The sequence below is a fragment of the Podarcis liolepis genome, assembly GCF_965112155.1.
Source record: "Podarcis liolepis genome assembly, chromosome: 10".
Lineage (NCBI taxonomy): Eukaryota > Metazoa > Chordata > Lepidosauria > Squamata > Lacertidae > Podarcis > Podarcis liolepis.
This window is the reverse complement of record NC_139562.1, coordinates 25,464,119-25,484,695: the sequence shown is the minus strand read 5'-3', so window position 1 is coordinate 25,484,695 and position 20,577 is coordinate 25,464,119. Positions and strand designations below refer to the sequence as shown.

Sequence of the window (20,577 nt, the reverse complement as noted above, 5' to 3'; positions counted from 1 at the left end):
GTCCAACCATATTGTTCTCTGATTCCACTTAACCAGGTGCTACAAGAATCGTTGTTGTTGTTAGTTATTGAATTACATCTGATACATATAATATTTGCTCCATTTATCTTTTGCTGTTCTGTCCAGCCTGAAGCCTGCAAGGAGAATTGGCCCGGCATAGTAACTGTCCAAGACAGGCTGAGGAGTGAGAAGGACCACAGATGCTGTGAAGTTGGTTATATGTGGTCAAGTTGGAAAGGTGTGAGGTAGACCAACAAGCAGAGTGTTTCTCCAGCAATATTCTGCAGCCAATACTGCCTCCGACACAGAGGTTGCAAGCATCACTAACCCTGCCCTTTTCATGGGAAATTTTGGTGGACCAGTTCCTCCAGGAACTTTCCCATGAGCTGAGTCTTCCCTATCCTTTGTGCCACTGAACTCTTCAAAAGTGCCAGCTCCCTGGGGCCCTGGGTACCTGAGCACCCACAAAATTCCCCATGAAGGGGCTGGGCACCCACAAATTTAAGCACCAGGGCCATGCACGCTGCATGGCACCCACAGCCCCGGGCACCCATGGTTGGCACTCCTGGAACTCTTCTTCTGATAGTGGGAAGTCTGAGTCCTGGACCAGACGCTAAACCATACAGTGGCCTGGTTTGCACATCACAGTAAACTTATTATAGTATGGTTTACCATGGCTGCATAAAAATATGCTTGTTCCCATAGAGAAGTTTGCATTCACATAGTTCCTCCCTGGCTTTTTGGATTAGTGCGAGACTGCAGCTAAGTTTTGGCTTGGTGTTATGTCTGAGCCCAGGCTTGCCTCCTTCACAACTACCTGTAACCAAAGGACAAGCGTTATAGATTGTGCTTAAGGAGGAAGGACCTTAACCAAGATCCCAGGTTGGGACAGCAAGCTAAGCTAAACCTTGGCTTATCTGTCACTGACCTAAAAAGTCTGGAGAATAGCTGCAGACTCCATCTTGGGAGCCAGTACATTCACCCATTCACACTGAGCCATGGTTTGGCTGAGCATGACTTGTGAACATGGCCAGTGTCAACAGCTTCTGGCCATAAAATGATTAAATATAGTGCAGGGAACTTTGTGGCCTGCCCATGGAGAGCCAGTGAAGCGCTGGCCAAGTGGAAAGCCATTAAAATGCTGCAAAGGACTCTGGGGTTACCCTGAAAATTCTGAGGACAAAGAACAAGGCGGGATGAAATCCTTCTTCCATCTCCAAGTCCCACATCCTTGCAATCCCCTGCTTCTCTTGTCCCTCCCTGGCTTTTGGAAGCAGAAGAAATTATTTTATATACATGTGTGCGCGTGCATGCGCACATTAGTAACATTTAGCATTGACTCTTTTGGTCTAGTGCATACATCACTTAGGTAATGCTGAGCCAAGATGCCCCATCCAACTTTGCTGCGAAGTTTGTGGGAGGCAAAGTTGGGGAGGCATTTTAAAGGTCAGGGATCCAGAGGCACACGGAGCCTAGCAGTGCCTGTGTTTGTACTCTGCTCACCAAAAGGGCTCCACTTACCTCAGGATCCTGTTGTTGATTCACCAAGAGATAACCTAAGCAACCTCAGCATCCTGGTGCCTGAAATAACCTTGTGGTCAACAGCATTCCTTGGAAAATGAACCCTTGTTCACTCTCAACTTGAAAGAAGGAATAACTGTGCTTTAATCTCCTCTTTCCTTTTCATGTCTCTCCTTTCCAAGCGAATTAGCCATACTGTATGGCTTCTAGTCATTTCCTTCCTATCCCCCTTAGGATCTTCACAGGTCTGTCCACTTTTCACCACACTTGCCTTCTCCATGTTTGGCACCTGGGTCCTCCTTTCTATCCTACCCTTAGATTTAACCCAGTAATTTCTTTTCTTTTTTTTTGGAAAATAATATTTATTACTTTTCCAACAATTTAAACACAACACTACAAAAAAAGAACAATACAATACAAAAACACTACATAACACTGACACATAACCAAACAAAAACAGCTTAAAACACATCAAACAATTTCAATATCTTATCTTTCATTCACTTATTTCAATGACCTCCTCACACCTCCCTTTTCGTATTCCACTTCTGTTAATTGTTTCAGCAATTCCTTTCCATCTTCCTCTGTTTTCTATCCTATAATTATCTTAACACATCCTAACCTTATTTTTTCTTTTAATATTCTATTAATCTATTTATACTTAATTCCTTATAACATTTCTACTAAAGCCATATACCTTCATTCCAACATTCTTCTAACATTCATTAATTTTACAGTATTTGTGTAAATAGTCTTTAAACTTTTTCCAGTCTTCTTCCACCGACTCTTCTCCCTGGTCTTGGATTCTGCCAGTCATTTCCGCCAGTTCCATATAGTCCATCAACTTCATCTGCCATTCTTCCCGGGTGGCTAAATCTTGTGTCTTCCAATACTTCGCGATGAGTATTCTTGCTGCTGTTGTTGCATACATAAAAAAAGTTCTATCCTTCTTTGGCACCAATTGGCCGACCATGCCCAGGAGAAAGGCCTCTGGTTTCTTCAGGAAGGTATATTTGAATACCTTTTTCATTTCGTTATAAATCATCTCCCAGAATGTCTTAATCCTTGGGCATGTCCACCAAAGGTGAAAGAATGTACCTTCATAACCCAGTAATTTCTTGTTCAATACAGAACCTTGTCTTTGTAATCCATTGCCCTTTCTTTTTGGTTATATACTGCATATTCCTTTATTCTAAGCTCTCGCCTCTTGTTTTATTGCTAATCCCACCTCATATACGTGTCACTTGCTACTTGGCATGCCATTACTTGCAGCTAAAAGACCTGAGCGTGTGGATCTCCTGTACGCATGTCATTGCAGACACATGAGAACGAGGACACATGATAATAATCTGGCTGCTTGGCCTTGTTGTTTCATGAAATAATGTTGTGAACTTTCTCTTCAATTGTGTTTCCCACCTCCAGTAATTATGCACATTGAGGTGGACCCTTGCAGATCGTACCTTTGTAATCAACATAGGGTAAGGCTGACTGGAAATATGGGATTCTCTTGGATGATGGATATTCCGAGAAAGAGCCTGCCCTTGACTATGTGATTACAATGCAATTTTGATCCAGTGCTTTGCCAGCCTGATGACAAATACATTACCTCATGTTTATTTACTTCAACAGACTGTGTGATCAAAAGCTGAACAGCAGAAGTAACTTCCTGGGTCCTCAACTAGATCCAACAAGTCACTTCACCATCTTGTTTTGAGCTCTGTTTGTGAGTGACTCATGCTAAACCTTTATTTCTACTCATGAATGCAGGTGTGATTAATTAATTATCCAACAGTTCATCTTTCCTTGTGCCAATAATTAAAATGGGGCAAAGCTGAGCTGCAGCTTTTTGGGAGGAATGGTAGGGTGGCGGTTATGAGTCTCTAGGTTGTTGGTTTAAGGCAGAAGTCTTTCATTCCTGATTAATTAATCGAGAAAGAGATATGGATTCTGACTATTTCTAACACACATATCTTTCATTTCAACACCCCTGCTGGTTTAAAAAGGGGTAGCTAAATACCTAATCTCTGGTAAATGTTGTCATAAACTCCACTCTTTACAAAACAAGCAAATCCTGTGAGATGCTGTAGCAGCAAAAAATCATGGGCCCAGTTACAGCTGCACGAAATATTCAGCAGCAGAAACTTTGGGGGTGAATGCTGCGCCTTCCAAAGGGGACAAACCCTTGGTTTTTACCATTTGGGTCATAGCCATTATTTTGCAAGGTTCCTGCTGCTGTTGCAGTGTCTTGCCCCATCCCTGGTAATCCTATCCGATCAGGAACCTGGTAGTGAGAGTGATGATACTGTGCAAGTCTATCCGAGTCTACGTGCCCTCAGCTGGTCATGTGGTTGATTCTAACCAATCAGGAGTGCCTTGCCTCTCCCCTACACCACCAACCGACTGTGTTTTAATGATATGATTATATTGGTGGAAATTTGTTGTTTATTGCCTTGTTATTGTAGTAAGGCATTCTGGGCTTAGCCTTGTGGTTGGAAAAAGCAGCATACAAATATGGCACAAAACATAAAAATCAACCCTATGTCCTGTTGATATCACTAACTTCCATCTAAGGATGGGCAGATCTGTCAATTTCAGTTTCTCCCAGTTTCTCATTTTCCTCAAACTTCTCCACATTTCCACATCAGTTTGCCATTTTTTTTAAAGTCCTGGTGAAAATTCATCAGCATTTTGGTTGAAATGTCTCCTTAATATATACATGTTTATATTCAGTTTCCCCTAATATGAACATTTTCATGTTGTTTTCACTAATGTATGATTTTTATGCACCCAGAACTGCACTGCAAAATTCAAAGAGAGGTGGATTTCAGAGGATGCCTTGTTTTGATTCCCACATTGTTTCAGAAGGTGCAAATTGGGTAAGTTTGCTGTTCAGTTGAACTGAATCCGTTTTCTCCCCCATTCCTCCTCCTAGCTGATGGGCATCACGCATCAGGGAGTTTCTCCACTGAAATTAAATGGAAGCTAGTTGAAAAACACCAAAGGAAAAATTGGTGTAGCTCATTTGAGGACACGGTTTCTGCTTCTCTCTTTCCTTTCTGTTTATCCTTAGCATCTGGCTTCAGTCTGAACTGCAGAGACAGCTGGTCTATTTCTTCCTCTGCACATCAGAGCCATTTCTTGGTCCTAGAATAAAAATGATCTTGCACAATTCCTCTTCATTTCAAAGAGGCTTGTGCGAGAGAATGTTTTGAGGGGTCAAGATTAGCATGGTTTTCTTTAATGGAGATATTCACAAATTTTAATGTGTCACCAACTCCTCCATTGGTCATGATATAGTTGTGGGAGAATCACTTTTAGAAATCCGAAATACTTGAAATACTAAATTGAGAACAACTAGATGCCTGTCTTACAAAACAAGAACATAAGAATGTCCTTTGCTGGAGGCGAGCGAACAATGTGTGCACCTTATGTGATGATGCTAAACTAATAATGAACTCAGGTGCAATTAAAACAGGGCTACTGAGATGCAGGCGGGCTTTGAAAGAACCTCAAGATTTGCAGATGGTTTTTAAAAAATGCAAATTGAAGTACAGTAAAAGAATAGCAGAGGAGACAAACATTTACAGATCTCTCATGGGTGATTGTTATGTGATTGGAAAGAAGTGACAAGCATTGAAATCAGATAAACAATAAGGAAAACAACAATCAGATATAGCCCCTCCAAAAGCCTGCGTGGGTTGCTGGAGGTCATGCACTCTCAAGAGAAGTATTTATGAAAGTTAGAAACAGAAGCTGCACTGTGCTTTTGCAGAAGTAGAACATTTCTGCTGGATTTGCCAAAATAGAAAAATACGGGGGAGAGGGATAGGAAGGAACATCAAGGAGCACAATAAGCTCCCAAATAGCCCAGTAAGAGCCAAGTATGTTCATTGGGTGTTGGGTGAAGGTGGGTGAGGGGGAGAGAGAAATGGAAAGATAGAAGCAGGAGGGAGAATGGAATGGAATATCCTGAAAGAAGGCATAACAGGCTTGCTGGCCAGAACACTGGACAGGAACACATTTGTTGTGAGCCCCAGACATCTGATACTTTTAGAAGCTATGCCAGTATAGTATAGTGGTCAGAGTGTTTGCCTAGAACTGTGGAAATGCAGGTTCAAATACCCTCACTGGGTGGCCTTGGGCCAGTCATTATCTCCTAGTCTAACCAACTGCATAGAATTATTTCAATAATAAATTGGAGGGGGGGGGGAAGCAACTTTAATTTATTACCCTGAGCTCTTTTGATGAAATGTGCACTCTAAAGGCAATGAACAAATGTAAACAAGGCATGATGGTGAGGTGTTGGCCATCTCCTATTGCCTCTTCCTGGCGTCGGATAAATATGGAAACATAAACCATGATTTCATCCACCTAGGTTGTCAATCAAGACTCAGTGGGTCTTGTAACTATGGAAACTGTTCAGAGCGCACCAGCCAATTAATGCTCCCACATGTAGACTAGTAAGTTTTATCCCAGGAAAAATGAAGGAGAAAAATGTACAGATAATTGAGAGTAAGTAGGCACTGCAGAAATGAAAAGAACAGGGACCATAATGTGTTTCTCAGGAAAATACATGGTGTGCTGCCCACATTGGATTAAAAAAAGAAACCAGCATCTTCTAAAAGATTAAGTGTACCAATCCCTAAGCAGATCAGCCCCAAAGACTCGTGTGTTGCTATACTACCAACATTACTTGAGCGTGATTTTAACATCTTTATTTGAATCCTGGTGTGGGTGTGTGGGGAGGTGAGGTTGTGCACATAAATGTATAACCCAATGCAAATGTTCCTGGCAGTTCCTTTTGACATTCATACTTTGTAAAAAATAAAGGCAGCCTGGTTGTGGTGAGGCAAATCCATCTGTTTCCTCTTTGAGTGTTTAATGGACCTTCATGTTCGCTGCTGTGCTTCACATTCACGAAAGGGGGAAGCCTTTGGAATGCTTGTCCTCACCACCCTCTTTCTGTCTGATTTTCTTCCACATCCCTCCATTTTCATATAGTGCAGTTTCAGGACCCACCTCTGCTTTCCTTTCACTGAGTCAATGAGTCATTGGTCTCGGATAGTTCATTAGTTAAGTATCTTTACCCAATGAGGAAAAGATTTGAAACTGTATAGTAGCCCTGGGGACCAAGTTAGATGTGCTGAGCCTCATTTATTTCAACAGGTCCGGAAAAGTAAAACAAGCATTCAAGTTAGGGTCGCCATACGTCCTACGACATAGCCGGTATACTGCTGGTAAACTGCATGTAGATTTTGTAGTGTAGCTCAACAACTTTTGTGTCTGGATTTTCACTTTTTGCAATAATATGGCACCCCTAATTCAAGTTCCATTGGAATCAGCACAACTGGCACCTAACTTAATCTGAGTTGCAGTCATTCTGAGTCCACAATGCTGCAGAATGACACGGATTCCACCCAGTTATCATGTCCTGGGTTCTAAAGTAATGGCAAAGTTATCAGGACATAGTGGAACTTGAGCTGGGAATCTGGGGATATATCAATCAGGATTAGATTGATATAGTACGTAACTATGGGGCAACCAGCACCAGCAAAGTAGCTTCTTTACAATCGAGCTAAGGCAATCTATCATGCAGGGTGGGGAACCAGTGGCCTCTTAGATGTGAATTATTTTGTTGGCATCCATCTGTCTCAGGAGACAATGGAATGCACCTCCAGGGATGAAGTCAAACTGCTACATTAGCAGCACCAAAGTGACCTTTACGGGTACAAGACTGGGCATCTTATATGGAGGTCCTGGGCTGTTCAGATGACAGGACTCTCCTCTTGGCCTCACTGATGTGGTCCAAAGGAAAGCAGAGCAATACATTTGGCACTAACTTGGCTGCAGGAGCTGGTGGAAGGAGGTGTACAAGGTGCCACCCAACCATGCTAGGGACTCCACTCTGGATTTGTGTAGGGTTTAACTCCTTAGCCTTATCTTTGCCTGATGGTATCTTGCAAGGCAGTGGAGGTTTCAGATCAGAGTTTTCCTTCTCCTAGATGGGCTCCCTTCCCATGCTGACGAACCCCATCTGCCCCTCACTTCCCTGTACAGCATGTGTAGAAACTGCCTCCTTGACCATTGGACCCACTATTGGTCTCATCCACTCCATCTGCCAGAGCCTTCACATGCAGAGGGAGTCCTTACCATTGGAGTGTGGGGAGGGGTGTGCAGTTGCCTCCCCTAAATCAAGTAAATACATATAAATACTTAACTAACTGACCTATTGTGTCACAGATAACTTGGTTCTACTACTCCTAACATAAAGTCTGCCCCCCAATAAATCCTGGCTACAGGAGGGTTTGAGACCCATCGGCTACCCTCACCTGGTTTAGCTGGCCAGGTGTAGCTATTTCTTGGGGTGTGGCTGCTGTTGCATGCTGACAGCTTCTAGGAGCCAAAGGTGAGAGCTGAGTGCAGGATGGGGACCAAAGGTGGACAAACTACCCCGGAAGGAGGACAGCATGTCCCCCAGCAGGGGTACTAGCCCTCCCCTAGCACCCCATACCCTGCTGAATTAGGTAGGTTCACCTTTAAAAGCAAACTGAATCTAATTTCTCCCCAGTCTTTAGTTACCCGTGGTGGCTGAGGGAGCAACCATTCATTTCTCTTAATATTTCCAACAGACTGGGCTACAGCGGACACATATGATGCATTGGAAATAGAGAAAATTGTAACCATAGGAAGAAGCTGCTAGTGTAAGCGGCTTAACTTAAATCATCCGCAAGATTTGGATGCAGCAGAAGGTCAGCAAGTCAAACTCTGTGGCTGGATTTAGCCAAGCACTGCATAGTTTCATTTCCACTAATAGTATTTGCTGCTAAGATAATTGCTGGTGTTCTTATTCCTAAAGCCCCTGAAAGGAAAATGATAGCGTGCAGGATCAAGGATTATCCTCCTTCCTATGTAGGAAGTTGCACAATCTGGAAAGTTGTGTGACGAGGATGGTCAGCATTTATACTGTGGTAGTGCCTGTAAGACTACAAACTCTGGGCCTTGTTCAGCTAGATGCTGTCCAAATATAATTAGGGGGTGGCTGCTTGCATGAAATGTCAGATATAAATATGAGGAGCCATGTCAGGAGTCAGTGGAAAAGTCTTCTTTGCACTGGGGATTTATTTAATAACCCAATAATCTGAACCTTAGAGAGCCTTAAACTCTTTAGAAATGGGGATCCTTACAATAAAGAGTCCAGAAACACATTTTTAACCAGATGTTTCAAATAACCCAGAAGATTAAACAAGTTTCCTAAGGGACATATCCTTTCCATTTATCAGCAGCAATTAACAGAACCGTTAAAATTATCTTCTATAAGAACACCATATCAAGGTCACTCATCATGAGTGCATGAGGGAAATATAAGACAATGGTTTAGCTGTAGACTGGCTGTGTGTATTGTAATACTCGTCTCATTTATTTGGCCTGCCATCGGTCCCTATCCACAAGTCTTGGCTGCAGAGGTGGTATCAGATGTCAGCATCCTCGGGTGCCTGCTGAGGTCGTACCAAGGGGCCTTCTGCCAACCCATAGGACTTCCTGGCCCTGCTGCTCCTTGCTGCTGCTGCTGCCTGTTCATCGGTCCTCTCTGAGCATGTAAGCAGAGACAGGAGTGAGGAGATGGAGCAACATGGTTCCTGTTCCCTCTCTGCGTGTTTGTGTAGATAAGGTCAAAGATGAGAGAGGGCAAGCTTTTATCATTATATTTATTTCTGCCCCACCTTTTCCTCTGAGAGGGACTTGAGGTAGAGGAGGAGATGAGCTTGCTAGTGGAGGGGACCCCTATGAGGAGATTTTGCACAAGGGCTGCCCAAACCTGGAGCCCACCCTGCTTGACTGCGTACATCTGTTCTCATTTGTCCCCTTCTCTCTTTTGCTAATACAGTGGTACCTTGGATTACAAGCGCTTCAGGTTACAGACTCCGCTAACCAGGAAGTAGTACCTCAGGTTAAGAACTTTACCTCACGATGAGAACAGAAATTGCACGGGGGCGGCATGGCAGCAGCGGGAGGCCCCATTAGCGAAAGTGGCACCTCAGGTTAAGAACAGTTTCAGGTTAAGAACGGACCTCCGGAATGAATTAAATTCTTAAGCAGAGGTACCACTGTACCTAGAAGTGGTTAAGGAGCACACTGTGAAGTGACCTGTTCTTTATGATGCATGTTGTGGTGCAACATGGTGCTCCATGACAGCCACTGAGTGACACCCTCTAATTGGGCTTATTTGGATGGAGGGCTGACTCTGTAGGCTTATTAGAATAATAACGGGGAACAATTTTGCCCAAGGAGCTGGGCAGTTCTTAAGAGAGAAATCTGAGGGAAATGGTTGAATTTCAGATATCCGAGTCTGAAGAATGAAGAAAGTATTGGTTAGCAGCAGAAGGTAGAACAGCTGGGTGTCATCCTATTTTGAATATTGTTTTAAAATATGTAACTGACAGACAGAAAATCAGAAGTCCTTTTATCTCTTTCCCCTTTCCCCTTTTCCTCTCTTCCTTTTATCTTCGTTCTTCCTTTCTCCTTTGTTTTCCTTGGTGTCCACATGCAGTAGGAGAAGCCAGGAACCAACCTGAGTGACTCATTTTCCCATCTCATGCTCACACGTGATGGGTGGGTTGTGGGTAGGTGGTCCAATGCAAATGAATGCACATGGGCATTTGTTTCCACGAAATATCATTAAGAGTGAGCTGCAAGGGGAAAAGTTAAGTTCAGTTATTCCTGCAACCTACTACATGTAGAATGTATACGCTGGTGCATTGATAAATTGGACCTGAAATGAGCAGCTTATCCAGATATTAGCTGTGTGGTCCCAAGTAGCTTTATAGTACTTAAAACTAACCTTGGAAAGATTAGGGAAACACCTGGATATTCGAATCATCCAGTGACAGGAACTAATATGCTATCGTCTACATAATCCTTACATTCATTGTTGCTGCGTTAGGACAAGGCTCCTATTTTAACAGATGCGCCCTTTGAAAAGCATCAAAAGAATAAAAGGCGGCCAATAGAGAGGAACAATCTGAGGATCCTCCAGTATTTCAAGCCTGATGCAACAGGCCAAGACATACAGAATTAAAAAGAAATTGAAGCCGCCTTCCCGCCGCCCCCTCCATCTCCCAAGTTTAGGGCCATTACATTTGCTTGGTATGACAAAAATAGCTTCTTCTTATAAAATGAAATATCCATGCTAAGCCACAAAGCTCCAAAGTAACATCTGGTTCTTCTGCTAAAATATCATCCACTCCAGCCAGCTATACAACCCCAGAGAGATCTTCCTGTATCTTGCTACTGTCCTTTAAATAAGAGAGAGAGAGAGAGAGAGAGAGAGAGAGAGAGAGAGAGAGAGAGAGAGAGAGAGAGAAGGTTAAAGAAAGATGTAGCAGAATGCGTAAAGAAGTAAACATCCTGCAGCAGTCGACTGCATTTGCAGCGGTAGCTGTTTTCGTTTTAGAAGCTGACCCAAAGTGGTTATGGATATCACAAGCACCACAATCTCTGATCTAGATCTCTGGACCCATGGCAGTTACATGTGAGCTTGTATAAAAACATTTAAAGTATCCTTTTACATTTTTCTTTTCAACCCTATTTAATCTCTGGTTGCGCAGTACAAATGTTGAATCTATTTACAATTTAGAGCCAGGGGGTGAGGAACATGTAGCCCTCAAGATGCTGTTGGACTCCAAATCCCATCAGCCCCAGCCAGCATGGCCAAGGATCAGGGATGATGGGAGCTGTAGTCCAACAGCATCTGGAGGGCCACAGGTTCCCCAGCCATGATTGAAATCTCCTAACATCATAAAACAAATATAAAAAAAGAAAGCATGTAATTGAGAGAATGATTGTCTGTGTGGAAGCATTTGGCCTGTAGCGCCTTTTGCCTGCGGACCTGACTCCACGGCTGCTTCACGGTAAAGCTGAAAGCTCAGTTCTCCTTTCACCCGTTTCACAGTGAAGAATTATGAATATAGGATGCTACTTTGTGCTGAATCAGGCCATTGGCTCATCTCACCCAGCATGGTCTGTTCTGACTCACAGCAGCTTTAAACAGGCCTGTTTGCACCCTATTGTATGCCATCAATTGTGGATGCCAAGGTCCAAGCATGGGATCTTCTGCATGCAATTCTTAGATTGCCTCTCCCCATAAGTGAAGGGCTGTGTGAGTTTCACCTTCCATTAAACTGGATGTACCCACGCTTGCAGAGAAAAACACGTGAAAATTGGTTGCCAGTACCTTGTAAAACTGCAGAAGCAGTGGGAACCCAGTAGACCTTTGAGATACTGCTATTTCAATTGCTTTTAGTCACCTTGACACCATTGTAGTGCATTAGTTGTGGGTTTATTCTGCTGGTTGTTCCATGATGCTTCCCCAATGCTGCTATGTTATTACTGTCCGGAAGGGCTATAGCACAACAAAACAGGGCAAAAGAAAAAAATTAAATCCCTGAACAATTGTGGTATGGAAAGTTGTGGGATTTCAGCAGGAAATTACAAGATATGCATTAACTGGAAGATGTATGAAGCCTCAAAACTTCTGCAGAGACAAACAGAACTGAAAGTAGGGTTGCATGTGGCTGCCCTGATAGCATCTTAAGCACATAGCATAATGAACACATGATTTAAAAGGACACCTGGAGGGACCCTGGATGTTGTAAGATAGAAAGCACAAACTGATATATCTAGGTTGGCCTTCAATCATAATAGTTCCAGCTCTTTTGATTCTCCCCTTCACCTTGACAAAAGAGGGAGAATTATAGTTTCCTTCATTTCCACAAAATGGGGAGCACTTTTCAAGTTTTACTTATGATGAGGCAGCACTAGAGACAGAAGGCATCTTTGTAATAGCCTGTCTGGTTTAAGTAGGCGAAGCAGACCAGCAAGCAGTCTTCAGTCTCCTTCAGAAAAGAAAAAGAAACATTTCTGCTCATCAGCTTTGCCATATAAAACTGACTTCACCTGCACTCTGGAAAGTTAGTATGATCTAAAGCATGTCCCACAATGTCTTAGAACATGATCAGCCAAATGGGTCATTAGTGTCCATTGTCTCTTGCCAACAAATAGGCCATGCCCTACCTACAGAGAGATTCATTTTTCTCCTTTGCACAATGGGAAAACCTAGCTCTCGGAAGTTATTTGCACCATTTTATTACGGCAGCATAATTTAGGTTGGAATGGCATAGACCATACTGCACACAGTCCCAGCTGCATGCACCTCTGAAGGCTGCATAATCTTTCACCTGCTGCAGTTGGCCTTTCGAACAGAGGGGGACCCATGCCATCCATATCTCCATAGAATTCTGAAGCAGGAAAATGGGGCATATTAGCAAGCACATCTTTGGGGATCAAAGCAAAGGTATCAGAGAAAAGCCTCGCCTTTGATTCTAGCCATGTGGAATCCCATGCTTTCACAGTTTCAGCAAGAAATCATAAATCAGTTCAGGTCCACTGCGAGGATTTATGAGATGCTACAATCCATTAGCTTAACGTGAACTTGATGTCAAATCATTTTCCTGTCAATTCTCATTTACATTGCTTCCTGCTCCATATTTCCCCTCAACAAGCACATGGAAGTGCCATTAAGGATATTGCAGTGGATGTTGGCTGTCTTTGTTCCTCAGATGGCTCATTTTATAGGTTTCCTTGGTTTTCCCTCCCTCTCCCTAGCAAAGCAAAAGCTTTCGAAATGAATGTTTTATCCTAAAATCACACAAAGGAAATGCCTAATTGTTGACGTAGGGATGCCACCAGAACCATGGGAAGTTGGCCCTTGCTGCTGATGCCCAAGCTTATATGGCTATGGTTATTCCCTTCTTGTGCAGGAACTGGGCATGTTATTTCCCCATGTAGTCTGTTCTTCAACAGCAGAAAAATATAACTAAAGCATAACATCTGCTTTTGCCTTGCATGAGAGATATGTAGATTGTCTTTGCTGCGGGAGATTTTTCATCTCCTCGACAATGAGTGTGACACTGTGGAACTTGCGGCTTCCAAGGCCCTAAGAAATGGAGCATCCAGGAATCAGTTTGGGGACCCAAATTGGAAGTAAGACTGGGAGCCCATCCATAGAAGGGACAGTTGGATGCAGAAGCAATGGTAAGTCAGGTGATATAATAATAATAATAATAATAATAATAATAATAATAATAATAATAATTTATTTGTACCCCGCCCATCTGGCTGGGTTTCCCCAGCTACTTTGGGCGGCTTCCAACAGAAATTAAAAATACATTAAAACATCAGTCATTAAAAACTTCCCTAAACAGGGCTGCCTTCAGATGCCTTCTAAACGTCAGATAGTTGTTTATCTCTTTGACATCTGATGGGAGCCACTACTGAGAAGGCCCTCTGCCTGGTTCCCTGTAACTTGGCTTCTCGCAGTGAGGGCCCTCAGTGCTGGATCTCAGTGTATTGTTAGATTGATGGAGGTGGAGACGCTCCTTCAGGTATACTGGGCCGAGGCTATGAGCTCAGAACCTAAGAACATAGGAAGAGCCTGCTGCATCAGCCCATTGGCCCATCTAGTCTAGTCATCCTCTTCTCGCCGTGGCCAACCAGGACCCTGTGGTAAACCCACAAGTGGGACTCAGGCACCAGAGCACTCTCCCCTCCTGTAGTTTCCAGCAGCTGGTGTTCAGAAGCATTGCTGCCTCAACTGTGCAGGTTGCCAGTGGCGTAGCGTGGGTTGTCAGCACCCGGGGCAAGGCAAGTAATTTCCGCCCCCTAACCCGTGGATTTGCACCCCCTAACCCTAAGCCCCAGATGTTGCGCCCGGTGCGGCCGGCCCCCCTTGCACCCCCCACGCTACGCCACTGCAGGCAGCACATAACCATCATGGCTGGTAGTCTTCAATAGCCCTCACCTCCATGAATTTGTCTCATCCTCTTTTAAAGCCATCTAGGTTGGTGGCCATCACCAGCTCCTGAGGGAAGTCCATCTGAAGGTGGGGTGTTAGCAGGAGCAATGATTCAGGTAAGCCAAAGGGAAGGCAAGCTGGTAGACTCAAAGTTACCGTAGGTAGCGAAACTAAGGAGGGGAGAGGAGGGAGGAAAGGAAGGAGTAAACAGGCAGTCTGGAGCATGAATAGGCAAGCAACGGCAGAGTCTGACTGGTAGCCTGCCAATGACCCAGGAGGAACAAAAGAGGTTGCTTTGGAGGAATGTTGGTTACTCTCTTGGTACCCGGGGAGACTAGAGAGAGGTGGTCAGGGGATGGTAGACTCCAGGAGGACTGGAACCCTTTCTTGTTCCACTCCTGCACAGTAAAATATCAGAGAAGTGGAGGGCAGGTGCTGAAGAAGTTCTCACGGATGCCGTTGCCAAGTTGCCAAGTTGCCGGCCACCACCCATCCTACCTGCCTTGACTCAACAGAACCTGTGGGAGTGGCTGCAAAGGAAACACAAGGTGCACACATGTGCCTTCTGCCAAGGTCAACCACCTGGCTCTTGGAGCCGGCACCAAATATGGGGAAAGGCTGCTGCTGTTTTGATTTCTCGCACCGCACACCCCTTCATTTTTTTCTCTCAACCTAAATTCTGACTTCTTTAAGAATAATAAATGAAATGAAACGAGCACCAGGGTGGCGTGGTTGTTTAGAGCGTCAGACTAGGACATGGGAGACCAGGGTCCATGGCCCTAATCGGCCATGAAGCTCACAGTCACTGCCTCTCAGCCCAACTTACCTCACAGGGTTGTTGTGGGGATTGAATGGGGGAAGGGGGAAGCCACACATGCCACCTTGAACTCCTTGGAGAAAAAGGTGGGATATAAATGCTATTAATTAATTCATTCATTCTGCAAGCAAACAAACAGGCATCCTAACCCCTAGAGAGCAAGAGAAAACCCTCTGGCTGTGCCATTTGCCAAGGAAATTCCCCTCAAAATGGCAGGGAAGCCATGCAAAGAGTTGTGCTGACTTTCTAGAAGAACACAGGACAGAGATAGTCAACCTGGTCTCTCCAGATGTTGCTGGACTGCAACTCCCATCATCCTTGACCACCAGCTGTGCTCGCTGTTGTTGATGGGAGCTGTAGTCCAGCAACATCTGGAGGACCACCTATAACATAGATCCATCCAGTAGCATACCCCACAAGAGTCCCGGGAAAAACGGGACATTCCATTTTCTCCTGCAAGAGCATAGCAGCCATTTTGAGTGTCGTGATCTTGCGTGATTTCATGCCAAGATCTCTTCCCCCCAAACCTGCGAGCACAGCCCCCAGAAAAATGCATCTTTTGGGCTCCGTGATGTTGTGTGGGTATGTTGGAGGCTATGTGAGGACCTCCTCAGAACCCCAGACCCCACCTTGTACAGCAGAATTGCTTCTACCTAGAACAGTTCTGCTGTCTGGAAGGCAGGGTGTCCTTTTGGTATAGTAGCATGCTGGCACTTGGATGTGCTACTACTTTCTGCTGAGTGCTGCAAGTTGTGGCAATATCTTCCCTGGTAAAGGAAAAAGGTGCACTCCATGCCACAGCCTTATTACAATGGCCTTGTTCATCTCGACCTCCCTCTCAACAGTTGCACTTTGTATGCTAAATCGCTTGTATGCGAAATCGCTTGATATTTTTACAAGTGGTATTAGTTTATGTAAGTATGGTTTGCATCTCCTGTATTTATTTACTGCCTGTGGCATAAAGGAGGCTTCCACACAGTGGAGAGTTATTATACTCACGCTGCCAAGCAGCAAACATATGAGTCAGATTTGGGTTTTTGAGCAATGTTTTTCAGTGAACAAACGAGGTGCCGTGGAAGAGGCTGCCTAGTCGAGCAGAAAACCAGAATTCCTAGGTCTGTTCGAAAAATGGGCAAAAGTTTCCAGGCCATCTCTCAAGCCAGGATTCCACCCTAATTCCAAGAAAATAATCTCCTCTTATTTCCCCCTTCAGAATTCAAACTAGAAGGACTTGTGCAGAAGCACTCAGGTGGCATTAAAACAAAGGAGCACATTTTTATTATAAAAAGCAAGTTAGGCCTTGTTCACTTTTCTTTACTTTATGCCCTGCCCTTTCTCCCAAAGGAGCCCAGGGTGGCAAAGGACAAGTGGCAAAGCAAACACAAAAAGCCTTTAAAGCATGTGGAAAACAATCCAAACAACATGCATGCTAGGAAAGATCTCTATCTGAAAGGCTTGGTGGAAGAGGAAGGTCTTTAGTTGGCACCAAAAGGACAACCGGGGGCTTAGCCACACCTCCACTTGCCCCAACACTTTCCTCCAAGAAAAGCTGTGGTTTAGCAAATGGCAATTCTGCAGATCACTGTCCACTCTGGTTTAGTGCTAAAGAGCAGGTTTTCTGGGGGGAAGCAGTGGTGCAAAGGCAAAAGCTTTGCCTAGAAAGTGCAAAATAAGTGGGAAGCTGTTGCAACCTGTGCTTCCTTGGCATGCAGAAGTATGGATGAACCAAGAGACGGTGCCTGTCTAATATTTAACAAGAGTTCCCTGTGGCACCTATCCCAAAGGGTAGGTGCCACAACACTAAAGGTCTGGTTTCTAGAGGTCTCTCACCTGCAGAGCTCAGTGATCAACTGGCTATATAAGGGGTGATTAAAAAAAATTCTAGTCTAATTCCCGTCTTTCCTAATCTTTGGGCACTTGGGCTGGAGATGATGAGAGTTGAGAGTTCAACATCTGAAGAACAATATGTCAGTTACTCCTGCTCTACACCTTTGTCTCATGGTCCTCAGCAGGAGCTGTTGCCTAGCAACAAGGCAAAATCTTTAAAACATTTTAAAAATAAGCCAAAACAATGGTTTAAGACTATTGATGTCTAAGAGCTGTTCGACAGTGGAATTTGCTGCCAAGGAGTGTGGTGGAGTCTCCTTCTTTGGAGGTCTTTAAGCAGAGGCTTGACAACCATATGTCAGGAGTGCTCTGATGGTGTTTCCTGCTTGGCAGGGGGTTGGACTCGATGGCCCTTGTGGTCTCTTCCAACTCTATGATTCTATGATTCTATGATTTCTTTAGCTGCACACTGCTCGTTCTTAGCTAAAGGCATCTTGCAAACATTCATAAAGCATCATTAGATGTCCCCGCAAAATATTGTGGCCTATGGTAGTCATAGCAACAAAGCTCCATGCTAGCCTTTCCCAACTTGGTGCCCTCCAACTGTTTAGGACCATCACTCCGAGCAGCACTAGCCATCATGGCCAATGGTCAGGGGTGATGATAGCTGTGGCCCATAACAACTGGGGGGCATGATTTGATGGCTGCAGCAACCTGGCATATGTGAAGGGACCCAAGCATCACTTCAACACAATGGTTTTCAGTGGACTAGTAGTACATCAAGTACAGCAGTCATGTATTATGTGTGGACTAGGTCTCCATCAATGGAAACTCATCCCAGTCATGGACTATGCAACCATCTCCCTTGTGTACTGTAGAGCAGGGAGGCTGACATGCCTGCATAATGGGCCAAGCAGCTTGGGCATAGGGTCTGATGGACTGAATGGCTGTGAGTTCATGGCTGAATGCTTTTCACTGCTAATCTACCATCTTGGTTTGGTTTTCTTGGATTTTGACAAATGTTTATGCAAAGTCCACAGTTTCTTTGCATCTTCTCAAGACGTCCTGAAATCCATGGCCATGCTACTTTTCATCTTTTGCTCCCTTGCATTTTAAGAATGCATAACATCAAACTTCTGTCTTGATCTGGTCCAATTATTCCCTAAAGGCAATTAAGGTGAAACTTCCATGTAGCAAGAACTAACCAGTGTTTTGAATTGGAAACAGCCCTAAAAGCTTTGGAAGTATGCGGTTTTCCATTTCTCTTTCGAGGCTCTTTAATTGATTGGATACTCCTTGGAGCTTTATCAGAATTCATTTCACTTGGGTTTTAAAATGAGCATTTTCCAGAAGATCGTTTTTAGTGCTCACTAAGGGGAGTACTACAACTTGCCTTGACAATTGTAGAATATTGACCAGGTGTTACTGATTGTACAGAGGACGCTCTTCACTTTTAAGGGCTTTCTGGTCCAAATCCAGTTTAAAGATAAAGAACTGGTTTGATTCCAACTGGCTCAGTTGGTAGAGCATGAGACTGTTAATCACAGGGTCATAGGTTCGAGCCCAAAGTCGGGTGAAAGATTTCTGCATTGCAGGGAATTGGACTAGATGTTCCTTGTGGTCCCTTCCGACTCTACAATTCTGTGATTCTATTATTCTAACCTTAAGAAAGAGAGTAGCAAGTTGTCCATCAGCACGCATGTGTGATGTCACACATGCGACCATTGCATCATTGGGAGGAGGCCTCCATGACCATGCCCAGACTGAGGAGGGAAGGAAGGTGGCTTCTCTGAGGAGGAGGTACCGGCGGAGACAGCTGAGCAGTAGCAAGAGAGATGCCGGTATGTGTGGGGCAGTAGCAGCGCCTTCTCCCCTCAGGCCCAGCCCCCTGCCAACAAATACTATGAGTGTTCAAAGTTATCTCAGCCCAATAGAATTGGCACACCTGCCCTGAGCTATCATTCCCAGGGTTTCTTGGGGAAAGAGAATTACCTGTTTGTGGTGAAAATATGCCCCTGGAAATACACTCCTCCACTGAAATCTGCTCTCAACGCTATAAACAGTGAAAGGAACAACAAGAAGAGAAAGTTGGAGGCAGTTGAAGAGGATTATGCTGGACTGGAAAAGCTCATCAGAATACACAAGGTCCCTGAAGCTACCATCAAGTTGTGAAGGCTCCAGCCAGCCTTTTGATGCACGGAGTAGTCTGCATAGTAAAGAAATAGCTATTACGCTGGAATCAATTTGAGCTCTATGGGGAAACTATAAAAACCCGGAGCCAAATTTGGCTTTTGGATGCATAAACAGTGCTTCCATTGATTTCGACAGAAGCCACACACATGCTTCTGAAGGGAGGACATGGGACCCTGAGCCTTTAACCCACGGCTGCTACTGCACTCAGTTGATCCATGAGGTAAATAAGGCTCCAGAACAGCAGTAACTTAGAAGAGTTTTTGGACCATTGACCATAAGTGCTCTGACTGAAGCGTGTTTTCCCCTACTAACAAAACAAGACCAATTTTGCTAGGGTTACAGAAAGGCATAAATAGCCCATCGTTAAAAACTTCCAGTCTACCATATATATATATTTTTAAAAAACATCCAACAGCCACTCTGGAAAACTACTTAAAATGAACAAAATCCTTTTTCCAGAGCAAGGGGCAAGATTTGCCAAGGAAAAACAATTAGGAAAGCTTTTTCTTTCTTTCTTAGCACCAATGATTCTGTAACCAGCGTGATTTCTCTACTGGCATTCCAGAACTTTTAGTGCTGTATCATGTAACCTTCGGCCAGGTAGGCTCTCCATCAAGGATGGCTGGGGCTGTTCTTTGAACATTGAAGTGCGTGACATCTGTTTGCATCTTTGCACAGCAGCAGGCAGGCAAATGATTCAACGAGGGAAGATTGTTTGCTGGCACAACATAGTAAAAGCAAAGATTTATTTGCTGCCATGAAAAAGAAATACACATCATACATTGCTGGGGAGTGAAAAGGTTGTTTGAAGATGCAAGCTGATGCCTCTTTATGCACATTCCCCGTACGGCTTGAGATAACAACAGCACATGCAATATTAGATTTCCCAAGGCTTGTTGCACCTGGAACCCTACTGGAGCAGCATTGCAGGTATGAGGGAGAAAAGATCTTCCACCCTGAATATCAGCAATATGTTTATTCATATTGTTCCATGTCTTTGAGAAGTCAGAGACTCCAGGGGTTCCAGCACTTACCCAGGGTTCCATTTCCTTGGAATGATGGTCAATGGAGACTGGATATGTGCTTTTATTTACACGTACATACAACTTGAGCATAGGAAGGAAGGGCTCACATCATTAACACTCCACAGATCTTGCCTCCCCATTAGGTTCTGTGGGAGACCCCCAAATCATAGGTTTGTATCCAGCATAGAGCAAAATAAGCCTCTGTGCTTCCATCTTCTGGCCTAAACTCGCACACAGACAGCCCCACTTGGCCTGTTGTTCTCACTCCTAGGATGATGTAGAAATCAGCCAGGTAAGGTAGCAAAAAGGTCCACCTAGGACTCACCCTTTGGACATGTAAATGG

General features: G+C 44.2%; 2 long non-coding RNA genes across 2 annotated transcripts in view; one reads left to right on the top strand and one right to left on the bottom strand.

The window, feature by feature from the left end:
* LOC310687310 overlaps nucleotides 1-20,577 on the top strand; it is a 374,731-nt gene that overhangs the window by 303,565 nt on the left and 50,589 nt on the right. The window lies entirely within an intron of this gene.
* LOC310687303 lies at nucleotides 8,626-14,962 on the bottom strand. Its single transcript, XR_014516370.1, has 3 exons — nucleotides 14,378-14,962; nucleotides 11,753-11,920; nucleotides 8,626-10,208 (listed from the first exon to the last, which is right to left on the bottom strand). It is a non-coding gene; the product is annotated as an uncharacterized lncRNA (long non-coding RNA).